Source organism: Coregonus lavaretus, assembly GCF_964263955.1.
Source record: "Coregonus lavaretus genome assembly, chromosome: 28".
NCBI lineage: Eukaryota > Metazoa > Chordata > Actinopteri > Salmoniformes > Salmonidae > Coregonus > Coregonus lavaretus.
Window position 1 is genome coordinate 1,450,193 of NC_140015.1, and position 14,190 is coordinate 1,464,382.

Sequence of the window (14,190 nt, forward strand, 5' to 3'; positions counted from 1 at the left end):
TGGTTCGGACAAGGTCCCTTAGTTCAAGTGAAGGACAATCTTAACACTACAGCATACAATTGCATTTTAGACGATTCTGTGCTCCCAACTTTGTGGCAGCAGTTTGGGGAAGGCCCTTTCCTGTTTCAGCATGACAGTGCCCCTGTGCACAAAGCGAGGTTCATACAGAAATGGTTTGTCGAGATCGGTGTGGAAGAACTTGACTGGCCTGCACAGAGCCCTGACCTCAACCCTCAACCTCAAAGCAAGTCCCTGCAGCAATGTTCCAACATCTAGTGGAAAGCCTTCCCAGAAGAGTGGAGGCTGTTATAGCAGCAAAGGGGGGACAAGCTCCGTATTAATGTCCATGATTTTGGAATGAGATATTCGACGAGCAGGTGTCCACATACTTTTCACCATGTAGTGTAATGTAGTGGTATATCAAGAAGCTGATTAAACAGCATGATAATTACACAGGTGCACCTTGTGCTGGGGACAATAAGGCCACTTTAAAATGTGCAGTTTTGTCACACATCACAATGCCACAAATGTATCAAGTTTTGAGGGAGCGTGCAACTGGCATGCTGACTGCAGGAATATCCACCAGAGCTGTTGCTAGAGAATTTAATGTTAATTTGTCCACCATAAGCTGCCTCCAATGTCGTTTTAGAGAATTTGGCAGTACGTCCAACCGGCCTCACAACCGCAGACCAAGTGTAACCACGCCAGCCCAGGACCTCCACATCCGGCTTCTTCACCTGCGAGATCTTAAACGTATACCCGGTACAGCCAGAGGGGGCAGTCTGGTTTCAGTTTTTTCCTTCCTGCTGTGCTTCTTCTTGCTCTTTCAGGTCTAGGCCAGTTTACTCTAAAGCACTTTGTGACAACTGTTGATGTAAAAATGGTTTTATAAATACATTTGATTCATTTACTATTATTATTAGATTGTATTGACCAATTTCAATGACTTGGCCTTCTCTTAAACAGATATGCAACCCTCTTTCTCTCCCATTTACACAGTTTCCAACATTCCACCATTGCCAGGTGAGCCTCCAGAATCTGAGCTGAATATGGCTAATGTAATTTAATATCCTATTTCTACACGTTTCAGCACGATGACAGATAACAAATCTCAATTCTAAATGAAAACACAAAACATACCTTTAGCTACACAGGATGGAACATTTGTAATTTAAAGTGGTGGTAATACTTTAAGGCATTGCTTGCTGTTTGGGGTTTTAGGCTGGGTTTCTGTATAGCACTTTGTGACATCCGCTGATGTAAATGTGATTGATTGATTGATACAGGTACATTACATTATGATGTGTGCAGTGGCTGGAATGGAATAAATGGATATTTGATAATTCCATTTATTCCATCAAGCCATTACAATTCGCCCATCCTCCTATAGCTCCTCCCACCAGCCTCCACTGGATGTGTGTCATAGACTTGTCATAAGTATCTAAACTGCTTTAAGTATCATCTTACAATGAAAGAGTGATTATTAGGGTTCTATTCAATACGTATTGCTGAAGCGTTATAGATTTTGCCCTAGATATGTAAAGACGGACATGCAGCGTTTTACTATGAACATTGCCTTTAAATCTAATTTGGGTTTTAGAGCTGGGTTACCGCGATCCAGATTGAATAGAGGCCTTAGCCATTTTGAGCTGGTAGAAAATCTGCCACATAACAAAATATAACATATTATAAGTTAATGTATAAAACAAGGGCTCATACATGCTTTTTAACAAATAATAAAGTTGTTAATATTATCAGTGAAAAACATGCAGTATCATCCTCTAAATATGATTTCTGCTGGTGAGAAGCCAAGACTCACAGCATAGCCGACATCGTGGCTTACGCCTGTCACATGCTTCCCAGTCTAAACAGTTCGCACACAGTAGCGGTACGTGGGTAAAATCAAAATCAAATCAAATCAAATCAAATTTTATTGGTCACATGCGCCGAATACAACAGGTGCAGACATTACAGTGAAATGCTTACTTACAGCCCTTAACCAACAGTGCATTTATTTTAAACAAAAAAGTAAGAATAAAACAACAACAAAAAAGTGTTGAGAAAAAAAGAGCAGAAGTAAAAAATAAAGTGACAGTAGGGAGGCTATATATACAATAGAATAAAGTGACAGTAGGGAGGCTATATATACAGGGGGGTACCGTTGCATAGTCAGTGTGCGGGGGCACCGGCTAGTTGAGGTAGTTGAGGTAATATGTACATGTGGGTAGAGTTAAAGTGACTATGCATAAATACTTAACAGAGTAGCAGCAGCGTAAAAAGGATGGGGTGGGGGGGCAGTGCAAATAGTCCGGGTAGCCATGATTAGCTGTTCAGGAGTCTTATGGCTTGGGGGTAGAAGCTGTTGAGAAGTCTTTTGGACCTAGACTTGGCACTCCGGTACCGCTTGCCGTGCGGTAGCAGAGAGAACAGTCTATGACTAGGGTGACTGGAGTCTTTGACAATTTTGAGGGCCTTCCTCTGACACCGCCTGGTATAGAGGTCCTGGATGGCAGGGAGCTTTGCCCCAGTGATGTACTGGGCCGTACGCACTACCCTCTGTAGTGCCTTGCGGTCAGAGGCCAAGCAGTTGCCATACCAGGCGGTGATGCAACCAGTCAGGATGCTCTCGATGGTGCAGCTGTAGAATTTTTTGAGGATCTGAGGACCCATGCCAAATCTTTTTAGTCTCCTGAGGGGGAATAGGCTTTGTCGTGCCCTCTTCACGACTGTCTTGGTGTGTTTGGACCATGATAGTTCGTTGGTGATGTGGACACCAAGGAACTTGAAGCTCTCAACCTGTTCCACTACAGCCCCGTCGATGAGAATGGGGGCGTGCTCAGTCCTCTTTTTTTTCCTGTAGTCCACAATCATCTCCTTTGTCTTGGTCACGTTGAGGGAGAGGTTGTTGTCCTGGCACCACACGGCCAGATCTCTGACCTCCTCCCTATAGGCTGTCTCATCGTTGTCGGTGATCAGGCCTACCACTGTTGTGTCGTCGGCAAACTTAATGATGGTGTTGGAGTCGTGCCTGGCCATGCAGTCATGGGTGAACAGAGAGTACAGGAGGGGACTGAGCACGCACCCCTGAGGGGCCCCCGTGTTGAGGATCAGTGTGGCAGATGTGTTGTTACCTACCCTTACCACCTGGGGGCGGCCCGTCAGGAAGTCCAGGATCCAGTTGCAGAGGGAGGTGTTTAGTCCCAGGATCCTTAGCTTAGTGATGAGCTTTGAGGGCACTATGGTGTTGAATGCTGAGCTGTAGTCAATGAATAGCATTCTCACGTAGGTGTTCCTCTTGTCCAGGTGGGAAAGGGCAGTGTGGAGTGCGATAGAGATTGCATCATCTGTGGATCTGTTGGGGCGGTATGCAAATTGGAGTGGGTCTAGGGTTTCTGGGATTATGCTGTTGATGTGAGCCATGACCAGTCTTTCAAAGCACTTCATGGCTACAGACGTCAGTGCTACGGGTCGGTAGTCATTTAGGCAGGTTATCTTAGAGTTCTTGGGCACGGGGACTATGGTGGTCTGCTTGAAACATGTTGGTATTACAGACTCAGTCAGGGACATGTTGAAAATGTCAGTGAAGACACTTGCCAGTTGGGCAGCACATGCTCGGAGTACACGTCCTGGTAATCCGTCTGGCCCTGCGGCCTTGTGAATGTTGACCTGCTTAAAAGTCTTACTCACATCGGCTACGGAGAGCGTGATCACATAGTCGTCCGGAACAGCTGGTGCTCTCATGCATGCTTCAGTGTTGCTTGCCTCGAAGCGAGCATAGAAGTGGTTTAGCTCGTCTGGTCACTGAGCAAGCCAAGGCAGTAAAAAAGCCATATTATGTTGTGATAATTGCGTTGTTTGCTCTATAACCCATTAGTTCATACGCCACTGTGATTATACAATAAGGCTGTGACAACAAAATGACAACAGTCACACAGTGGTGGAACAAATTCAACTACCCATACTGTACGTTTATTTAATCACAAAACTGGAGAGCAACATCTGTCCCGTGAAGTCCACAAAGCAAATATTGCATGTAACAAACAGTTATATCACCTGCAGCATGGTCAAGCAAGTTAATGTTTTCGACAGTTTACTAAACAACTGATTTAGAACAACGGAGTCAGCACAAAGACAACAGGAGCACTGCCTCCGCTGTTCCAGCACTATTTCATCTTAAACATTTAAACATCAACAACTCAACAAGGCTATATATGCTCAGTTTAATACACTGAAAACAAAGATACCAAAAACAATTTAGTCCAATCAATGTTGCTAAATATCATGTGGCTGCCCATGGTACTGATTTCTGTCTTTGTGTGTGCGTGCGTGAAAACGGTGCCCGACTGGCAGGGGCGAAGGACACTGTCTACCGGTGTATGGCTAGCTAGGAACCGTTGTCGCCCCTGCCCCTTCTTCTGTGGGGTTTTTCGCCGGCTGGCATCCAACTTTTTTGTGCATTAACGCCACCTACTGTACTGGAGTGACCCCGCCTCCCGCCTGTCCTAGCTTAAAACTTGACCAATATAAGTATAAAGAGGGGTTCCTGCAGATGCGTGAATGCCCACTTGCAGGAACGCCCCGAATTGCAGGCCACAGTTGCATCCTTCACAGCCTTTGTCCTCACAAGTCTTTTCTTTGAAAAAGTATTGCAGCCATCGACTTCAGCACTATTGCCAATGGTTTCATTCTTGATGCAACACTCCCATCTAGTTGCAGTGAGGAGTACTTCAGCCAGTTGAGTGTCTGTACGCTACAGTGTGTGTGTGTATCTCCAGAGCACTGTCTCCCTGTTCATGCTGGTGTGTTTCTCTTCACTCTTCTGTCTTTACACTATGTGTGTCCCTATACTATGTCCCTCTGTAGTCAACTGTGTCTCTTTCTCATCAAATGTGATCTGCTTCTCTCTCCGTTGGTGTGTCTGTATTTACAGTACTATTTGTTTCTCAACCACGGTGTATATGTACACTACTGTGTGTGTCCCTTTTATCTGTGTCTCTGTAGACTATTGTCTCTTTTGTGTGTCTGTCTGTTATTCTCTCTACTATTGTCTCTTTCTCCTCTACCATCTCTTTCCACTACTGTGTGTATCCCTCATCTGTGCATGTGTACACTGTGTCAGTCCCTGCTATGGTGTAAGGCTCTCTTCACACTTCTGTGAGTGTGTCTTTCTGTATATTAATGTGTCTCGCTCTGTGTGTGTATTCCTCTCTCTCTACTGTGTGTGTGTGTGTGTGTGTGTGACTCACCGACACCTTCCCCGGTCAGAGTAAAAATAACACAACTTCTGTCCACTTTGAGAGAGACAGAGGATAATCTGAGCTGAGCAGGCAAGAGAACTGTCAGGTGTCCCGGTCCCTAACAACCTGACACCTAGCAACCAATTAGTGGGCTGCTATGTTACCTACCTTGATTCCATATGTATCTTGTTTATGTTGTATTTTTAGCCTAAACAGAGCTTTGAGATAACTCTGTAATGGAAAACGCTTTAAAAAAATGAAATCTATTACTGTTATTATCTAGTATCTATCTCTTGTCTGTTTCACAATGTCCTGTTGCAATGACTATACATTTTACTTGGGAATTAGAGAAGTATAATCTATCTTTAGAGTGCTCTGTATTTATCTTATCTACTGCATGCTGCAGTCACCATTGTTACATGACATCTTACTACACTGGGAGCTCTTTTATTTGAACAATATACATGTAATATTAGTCTTCGATAAATAATCAGATTTCCAGTTTTATGGTTTTCCAATCTAATTTAATGATTTCTCCTGACAGAAATGAAGCAAAACTGGTTCTGGATGGCAAAAGAAATGTCGGAGTTGCTGTTTTGCTGAAATGAATTACAGGCCCAGGCCTACACCTCTACAAGCACACATGCGATAATGACATTAGCAAGAAAAATCTTAAATTACCATCTCTTGTTTAGTTAAGAAACAGGGACCAAACATTGAGCAACTACCTCACTTTTGTTACTCAATATCTTGCTAATTTTCCCAAGACTGTAATGTCATTATGTAAGGGATAAACACTTCTGTACATTACTTTGGAAATAATTAATGATGCAGTGGGATGAGGTGGAGCCTGTCACTTATAAGCAAAACTCTGCCGTGCATTACTACGTGTTGTGTAAAATCACCATCAAAATACAATTTATACACTACAACCTGGTTCGATTCCAGGTTGTGTCACAGCTGGCCGTGACCGGGATTTCCCAAGGGCAGTGCACAATTGGATTAGCACCTTCCGGGTTAGGGGAAGGTAGGGTCGGCAGGGGATTCCTTTTCTCATCATGCTCTAGCGACTCATTTACATTTACATTTTAGTCATTTAGCAGACGCTCTTATCCAGAGCGACTTACAGGAGCAATTAGGGTTAAGTGCCTTGCTCAAGGGCACATTTACGTCATTTAGCAGACGCTCTTATCCAGAGCGACTCACCAATTGGTGCGTTCACCCTATAGCCAGTGGGATAACCACTTTACAATTTTGGGGGGGGGTAGAAGGATTACTTTATCCTATCCCAGTTATTCCTTAAAGAGGTGGGGTTTCAAATGCCTCCGGAAGGTGGTGAGTGACTCCGCTGTCCTGGCGTCGTGAGGGAGCTTGTTCCACCATTGGGGTGCCAGAGCAGCGAACAGTTTTGACTGGGCTGAGCGGGAACTATGCTTCCGCAGAGGAAGGGGAGCCAGCAGGCCAGAGGTGGATGAACGCAATGCCCTCGTTTGGGTGTAGGGACTGATCAGAGCCCGAAGGTACAGAGGTGCCGTTCCCCTCACTGCTCCATAGGCAAGCACCATGGTCTTGTAGCGGATGCGAGCTTCAACTGGAAGCCAGTGGAGTGTGCGGAGGAGGGGGGTGACGTGAGAGAACTTGGGAAGGTTGAACACCAGACGGGCTGCAGCATTCTGGATGAGTTGTAGGGGTTTAATGGCACAGGCAGGGAGGCCAGCCAACAGCGAGTTGCAGTAGTCCAGACGGGAGATGACAAGTGCCTGGATTAGGACCTGTGCCGCTTCCTGTGTAAGGCAGGGTCGTACTCTCCGAATGTTGTAGAGCATGAACCTGCAGGAGCGGGTCACCGCCTTGATGTTGGCGGAGAACGACAGGGTGTTGTCCAGGGTCACGCCTAGGCTCTTCGCACTCTGGGAGGAGGACACAGTGGAGTTGTCAACCGTGATGGCGAGATCATGGAACGGGCAGTCCTTCCCCGGGAGGAAGAGCAGCTCCGTCTTGCCAGGGTTCAGCTTGAGGTGGTGATCCGTCATCCATACTGATATGTCTGCCAGACATGCAGAGATGCGATTCGCCACCTGGTTATCAGAAGGGGGAAAGGAGAAGATTAGTTGTGTATCGTCAGCGTAGCAATGATAGGAGAGGCCATGTGAGGATATGACAGAGCCAAGTGACTTGGTGTATAGGGAGAAAAGGAGAGGGCCTAGGACTGAGCCCTGGGGGACACCAGTGGTGAGAGCACGTGGTGCGGAGACAGCTTCTCGCCACGCCACTTGGTAGGAGCGACCGGTCAGGTAGGACGCAATCTAGGAGTGAGCCGCGCCGGAGATGCCCAGCTCGGAGAGGGTGGAGAGGAGGATCTGATGGTTCACAGTATCAAAGGCAGCAGACAGGTCTAGAAGGACAAGAGCAGAGGAGAGAGAGTTAGCTTTAGCAGTGCGGAGAGCCTCCGTGACACAGAGAAGAGCAGTCTCAGTTGAATGACCAGTCCTGAAACCTGACTGGTTTGGATCAAGAAGGTCATTCTGAGAGAGATAGCAAGAGAGTTGGCTAAAGACGGCACGCTCAATAGTTTTGGAAAGAAAAGAAAGAAGGGATACTGGTCTGTAGTTGTTGACATCAGTGGGATCGAGTGTTGGTTTCTTGAGAAGGGGAGCTCGCAATGAGTCATCAAGCCACGGAGCTGGAGAGGAGGACCGAGCCGGCCGGGAGGATAGGGGACACAGAGAGTCAAAGGATGCAGAAAGGGAGGAGAGGAGGGTTGAGGAGGCAGAATCAGGAGATTGGAGGGAGAAGGATTGAGCAGAGGGAAGAGATGATAGGATGGAAGAGGAGAGAGTAGTGGGAGAGAGAGAGCGAAGGTTGCGGCGGCGCATTACCATCTGTGTAGGGGCAGAGTGAGTAGTGTGGGAGGAGAGCGAGAGAGAAAAGGAAACAAAGTAGTGGTCGGAGACATGGAGGGGAGTTGCAGTGAGATTAGTAGAAGAGCAGCATCTAGTAAAGATGAGGCTCCTTGTGGCATGCCGGGTGCCTGCAAGCTGACTGAGGTCCAACACTGAATATCACTACTGCAAAGTCTTCAAAATGAATCACTTATTTTTTTCTCAACGAGCTGAATCGCCTTACAGAAGTTTGGGTTGCCCGCCTGCCCACTGGTGGCTTTGAGTCTCCAGAGCTTAATCTGGCATCTGATAGTTGGGGGTGAAAGTTTAGCCAATGAGTGGCTTCTCTATGGTTGTAATTTCCCAAACCAATTATCCCGATAGGATCTAAAACGCAGGTTCAAAGACATCTTTAACCCTGGCTGGTGCTTGTCTGTTCGCAAGCTGCTCTGTTCCTCCATCAACAGTGTGTGGCAACAGCATGTTGTGATGTAGCCTGATGTAGCCATTTTGTTGATTATTTTTATTGTGTAATTTGTAGTGTTTATCGCATGTGGAAATCAGACACACACACACTCTCTCTCTCTCTCTCTCTCTCTCTCTCTCTCTCTCATACAAGTTCATACTTATTGTGAGTGCAATTAAACAAATATTAGGCCTAAATGTGCATATGACACACTGTGATCACGTTATAGCAATAAAATAGTAATAAAAACAAAACATCACAAAACACAACACCACCGGCAGCAGACCAAAAAACAACAACCAAAGAAACACTAACCACGTTTCCATGTACAGTATTTAGGCGAGTAAAGTCATATCGTAGTTTAAAAAATCACGACAGCTGTGATGGAAACAGGACTACGACTCGGAAAACCATGCAGTTTAGCCACGTTAGTTATCCTAACCTGCTGCGTAAGTTCTCCTAACCTGCTACGAAACATCAAATCTGACGTTAATTTGACAAAAGCTGGATCCCTTCTAGCCATGACCGGCTACAGATGAAATAAGTTATGAAGAACTTCACAGGGTGGTGAAAGTGCACGGTATGAGTTTGATGCTCCTTTCCAATAAATGTTGAGGCTTATTCTGGTGACATGATGATCGATGCTTGACAAATAAAAATAGTCTTGCTCTTAACCATAATAATCTCATCATGTATTTGTATTTGTATTTATTATGGATCCCTATTAGCTATTAGCCAAGGCAGCAGCTACTCTTCCTGGGGTCCAGAAAAATTATGGAAGTAATACAATTTCAAAAACATTACAATACATTCACAACAGATTTCACAACATTTTAAGTGTGTAGACTAACCAACCTGAAGAGCCTACTCTATCTGCGAAGTGTTGGCTAGAGTGCATGTGCCAAGACCAGACTAAGCACATTTACTATTTAATGCAACACGTTTATGTGACAAAACTATCGGTAGAGTTGAAAATGCGATGGAAACACCGCATTATTCGGTACATGAAAACTTAAGTGAAAAAGTACATTTTGTGTACACTACGTCATCACGCACTGATTTCATCTGCAACAAGTCAGTTTGGTGGAAACACACCACTGGTGGGAAAATGCACATATTTTCTTTATGTGGATTTTAGAATATTCACATTAAAAATCTGTCGCCAATTGTATGGAAACCTAGCTACTGCCACTGCCACACAGATGAGTGAACCGACCCATCCATGCAAGGCCTCAGAGATACAAACTACCTGCCTTGGGTTCTCATGACCTCATCATAGCAGGTCCAGGGAGTGCTACTGCTCTTGGATCACATCAAAGAGGCCTGTATGTCCCAACAAACAGGCTCAAGTTCATTAGGTGACCAAACTGTTTTTTTGTCTGAAACTGGGATGTGGGTACGGAAGAGTATTAGGGCAAAGTGAAGAGAGAAAGAAAAAAAACGGTGATACTTTGAATTTTTTTGTTGCACAGGTGGTACTTAAAAAACTTGAAATACTTCGAGAATAAAGTTGAAATATATTTTCTAGAATAAAGTCAAAAATAATATTTATGAATAAGGTAATTTTTTTATTGTTGAATAAACTAGAAATTTAACTTTGAGAATAAAGTCAACATTTTGAGAATAAAGTCAACATTTTGAGAATGAAGTTGCAGTTATATTTCAAGATAAAATTAGGGGATTTGGTTAATTGCATGCCTCCCTGGCTCCCTGTTGCTCTGCACACCACCATTGAAATGCCTGAGTTGGATGACCTGCCAAAACTTTACTTTAGAATTGGCTTTAGTAACAAGGAAATCCTTGCTTTTTTTTAGCACATAATGACCATATTAGTAAATTATAAGTAGGCCTATTAGGACCTTGAAGAGGATGTGCCACAGATTAGGTATTTTCAGAAGGACATATGAGGTCAGTGGAAGGTAGGCAATTGGCCATGTTCCAAGAAATTGGTTCCCTTTGCTTCCCTTTGATATTTTAAGTAGAAATTGTGCACTAACATTGAATTTTAAAAGCATGTTATATTAAATGAAGTGCCCTTTAATATATATCACATGGATAATTCAATAAATCTTATTTTTAATATGAATAAAGGCTTGCTAAAGTGCCAAAATTCAGCATTTTGACCTGTCCCTCTGTCAACGCTGTGTCACTTCTAGGAAGATTTAATCTTCTTAATCCCAAAATGTCTCCCAAGTTTCACAATCATTATAAAGCTCATTTCTGAAGATTATTATTTATTTCATGTGATTTATGTGATTTATGTCTGTCCCTCATTTTAACCTTTTACTGCAGTGGGCTAAATCAAGGTAGCTTAGAGGTTAAGAGCGTTGTGCCAGTAACCGAAAGGTCGCTGGTTCTAATCCCCGAGCCGACTAGGTGAAAAATCTGTCGATGTGCCCTTGAGCAAGGCACTTAACCCTAATTGCTCCTGTAAGTCGCTCTGGATAAGAGCGTCTGCTAAATGACTAAAATGTAATGTAAATGTATCAGATGACCTGGCCTCCGCAATCCCCCAACATCAGCCCAATTGAGTTGGTTGGGTTGAGTCGGACCGCAGAGTGAAGGAAAAGCAGCCAACAAGTGCTCAGCATATGTGGGACCTCCTTCAAGACTGTTGGAAAAGCATTCCAGGTGAAGCTGGTTGAGAGAATGCCAAGAGTGTGCAAAGCTGTCATCAAGGCAAAGGGTGGCTATTTGAAGAATCTCAAATATAAAATATATTTTGATTTGTTTAACACTTTTTTGGTTACTACATGATTCCATATGGGTTATTTCATAGTTTTGATGTCTTCACTATTATTCTACAATGTAGAAAATAGTTAAAAAAATTAAGAAAAACCCTTGAATGAGTAGGTGTGTCTTAACTTTTGACTGGTAATGTTTATTCATTATGAAATTATGAAAAATATTAATAACATTCCACCCATGAGGCCACTAGGTCATTTGACTGCAGGAAATGGCTACGGTCACCCTGTTAAGTGAACTGAAGTCTCGTTTTAATATGCTGAAACTATTCCATTGTAAATATTTTTTTCAAAAGAAACAGAATATCGAATAGTCAAATCATAGATTAAAAGCAGGTGAGCTGGTTCCTGTTACGGTCAACCCTGTTATGGTCAACCCTGTGTAGTGTAGGTTATTCGTAGGTGTTATCATCAATCAAGGAGTCTGCTTAGGCGGATCGTGTTCAAAGGCCTTTATTCAAACCACGAGGTTCCAGCGTAAGTACGGACACAATATCCGGAGAACCAGACCCCAAATAAATCTTGCTGTATTCTAACTCTTCGTCACCGCTCCCCCCTTTATATAGCCTTCCAAGAGTTGAATAGCTCCCTCTACTGTTCAATCCCCGTATCTTACCACCCACTTCCTGTTTGTCATATGTGACGTCACGCTAAAACCTTCCCTCTGGATAGCAATAATCAACCTTCCATTTCTTCATGAAAAACCTTTAACAAAGACATAATTTTAATATACTACACCTGTTACGGTCAACCCTGTTACTTTATTTTGCACCTTATACGCACTTGCTATAGCCTTTTATTTAATTTATTTTTTTAGATGGGAAAACTACTTTTTTTATGAAGTTGAAGCTCTTTATGATAGAATGTTAAAATGAGGTGAAATCAAAACAATTATTTGACCAAGTTCCACTTCTCAAAGGCACCGAGTTGGTGAAACGACCCATGTAATCCAGGAAAGAAAATGAGTAGACGGCCAGTATGATGCAAAACATTTTTTTGTTAACTATACAAAGTTTATATAAGAGGAACCACATGGACTTGGATAAGGGGGGCAGGTATTGCAATGCATATGGTATTGCAATACTGTACATGGCTGCATAGATGGCTTTAGCCGTTATGTTTTGTGGGTGGAAGCATTGTTACTATAGACAATTCTAAAGTATAGTTTCACCAGGTCATCTAACTCAGGCACTTCAACAGTGGCGCACACAGCATAAGGGAGCCAGGGAGGCATGTAATTAACCAAATCCCCTACTTTAATTTTGAAATATAACTGCAACTTTACTCTCAAAATGTTTACTTTATTCTCAAAAATAAATTTCAAGTTTATTCTAGAAATATTTCAACTTTATTCTTGAAGTTTAATTTAGACTGTATTTTCGAAATAATGCGTCTTTATTCTCAAAATATTGCAACTTTATTCACTACATTTTGACGTTATTCTTGAAAATTCCAATATTTATTTAACCTTCAGGTTTATCTAATTGAAATAAAAGTATCTGTTTTGCAAGAGATATTCATTGTTCTAGATGGCAATAACAAAAGCAATTTTTCGTTTTCCGTGGCTCACCCTAATTAAGAGGACCCAGCTGTGTCCGGAGCTGTGAGGCGGCCCCCCACGGTGAGGCGCTATGAGAGAGGATGAAGCAACAGGTTCACAAAGGGAGACCGACACACTGTTTTCCACCGTAGGAGTTGGGTATCACGGAACAGTGAGACCAATGGGGTTTCCAATCCAGACAGGTAGTGAGACGTGTTTTAATATCCACTCTAGAAAACGTTCTGAATGGTACAGGTAGAAATAAAATGAATAGAGCTGACTTCATTCTCTATTTTATCTGAAAAATAAATAATATACGTTCAATCTACATGATACATTTCTATCTGAAAGTGAAGTAATCTTATATACTCCTGAACGGGCTGTCGGGTGTGCGTGTGTGACAGCCTGAGGCCCCTACTTCTAAGGTGTGTGTGCGACAGCCCCCACTTTTGGCCCCCACTCTAAGGTGTGTGTGCGACATCCCCCACTTTTGGCCCCCACTTCTAAGGTGTGTGTGCGACAGCCCCCACTTTTGGCCCCCACTTCTAAGGTGTGTGTGCGACAGCCCCCACTTGTGGCCCCCACTTCTAAGGTGTGACAGCACGTAGCCCCTGCTTCTAAGGTGTGTATGCACGACTGTCTCTGAGCTGCAGGTGCCTGCCTGTGCCTCGTTGATTTGATTAGACTGATGAATAATAATGTATGAATAATGCATGGTTCTGTGAGCCAACAGGGAGCCCTTCATTATGCTAAACAGACACAACATCTATTCATTCCTAAAACAGAGGCCCTGCTTCCCAAATGGCAGCCTATTCCCTATATAGTGCACTACTTTTGTCTGTGTGTGTGTGTGTGCGTGTGACAGGCCCCCATTTCTAAGGTGTGTGTCTGTTTGTCTGGTGTGTGTTTATGTAAAGGTGTGTGTGTCAAAAGTGGTGCACTATATAGGGAATAGGGTGCCATATGGGATGCACCCAGAGTGTTCAAGTGGATCCACCTAAAACATCACCAAACAAAGTGAGATGGTCCAAACAGGACACAGATGTTCAAGGCTCTATGCTCCATGGCAGGGTGCTTGCGGATGGATTTAGCCCGGGAGAGAGAGGCCTTGCTTGGGCAAACGTGCCAGATGTGGATAGGTTATCATTCAGCAACCCACTCCAGAGACATCTCCATTAAATTTGAATTTGATCTATTTGTAAGATGAAAAGATAGTGGTTTTCTTTCTTTTACATTAACCAGGTTTCCATCCAACCTTTTTATGCGAGTAAAGTACATACAACAAAATTAATGACAGGCCTGATGGAAAAAGCTAATTTGT